The sequence below is a fragment of the Trypanosoma conorhini genome, assembly GCF_003719485.1.
Source record: "Trypanosoma conorhini strain 025E chromosome Unknown Tco_14.4_contig_00356, whole genome shotgun sequence".
Classification (NCBI taxonomy): Eukaryota; Euglenozoa; class Kinetoplastea; order Trypanosomatida; family Trypanosomatidae; genus Trypanosoma; species Trypanosoma conorhini.
Genome location: NW_021704442.1, coordinates 18,390 through 19,288, shown reverse-complemented (window position 1 = coordinate 19,288; position 899 = coordinate 18,390). Strand labels below are relative to the sequence as shown.

At 48.6% G+C, this 899-nt stretch overlaps 3 annotated features.

The window, feature by feature from the left end:
• Positions 1-71: 71 nt before the first annotated feature.
• Positions 72-90: a microsatellite.
• A 61-nt stretch (positions 91-151) lies between these two features.
• Positions 152-293: a sequence feature (A-rich).
• A 159-nt stretch (positions 294-452) lies between these two features.
• Positions 453-475: a microsatellite.
• Between the last annotated feature and the right edge of the window lie 424 nt (positions 476-899).

Below are 899 nucleotides of genomic sequence, written 5' to 3'. Positions count from 1 at the left end.
TATTATGTAATTGTCGTTTTTTTTTTTTTTTCGGGTTTATGCCTCTTCCAAACATGTCTTTGGGAGTTTTGGTGTGTGTGTGTGTGTGTGCTTCTTTACAAGTGCGTACTTTTGTGTGGCTGTTTTAGTTTGTGTGCGTGAACAGTCCCCTTTTTTTTTTTTGTTTCTTTTTTTTTTTTCAGTTTTACTGTTTTTGGGTCCGTTTGTTTGTTTGTTTATTTTTTGTTTTTTCCTCCTTCTTCTTTCTTTACTTATTTCTTGTTTGTTTGTTTGCTTGTGTGTTTCTTTGCTTGCGGGCGCTGCTCCGTCCGCACCCGCGGCAATACCCGGCAGCTCGCGTGGAGAGAGCGACGGGTGGAGGTGTGGCACCGCCGCCGCTGGCACGCACAAGTGCGCGGGCCCACACGACTTGTGCCCCCTTTCCCTTCCCCCTACCAGACACACACACACACAGAGAGAGAGAGAAAGAGAGAGACCCACAGGGGGGGCGCCGAAGCTGCAAGGGAGAAGAAATTCGTTTGTGGTGCGCCGTTCCTTCTGCGTGTGGGTGCGGTGAGGCGATGTGGGGAGGAGACAAATAGAGGGGATGGGGGCGGAAAAAAAGGAAACCAAAAGAAAGAAGAAAAAATGGTCGTCTAGTCTCCGTCGACCACTTAACTGGGACTGCGAAGGCGAGTGCGTGACCGATGTGGTTGTGCGACCCACGCTGCCCCCGATCATTTTTTTTTCTCTCGTTTGTGTGTGTGTGTGTGTCGTTTTTTTTTCGTTTTGATTTTGATTTGATTTGTGTTCTTTTTTGTTGTGTGTGTGTGTGGTTTTTTCCCCCCCCTTCTCCTGCGGTGTGTGTGCATGGCTGTGCGGGCCCATTCTCTTTTTCTCTTTCTGGGTCCTTTCCCCCG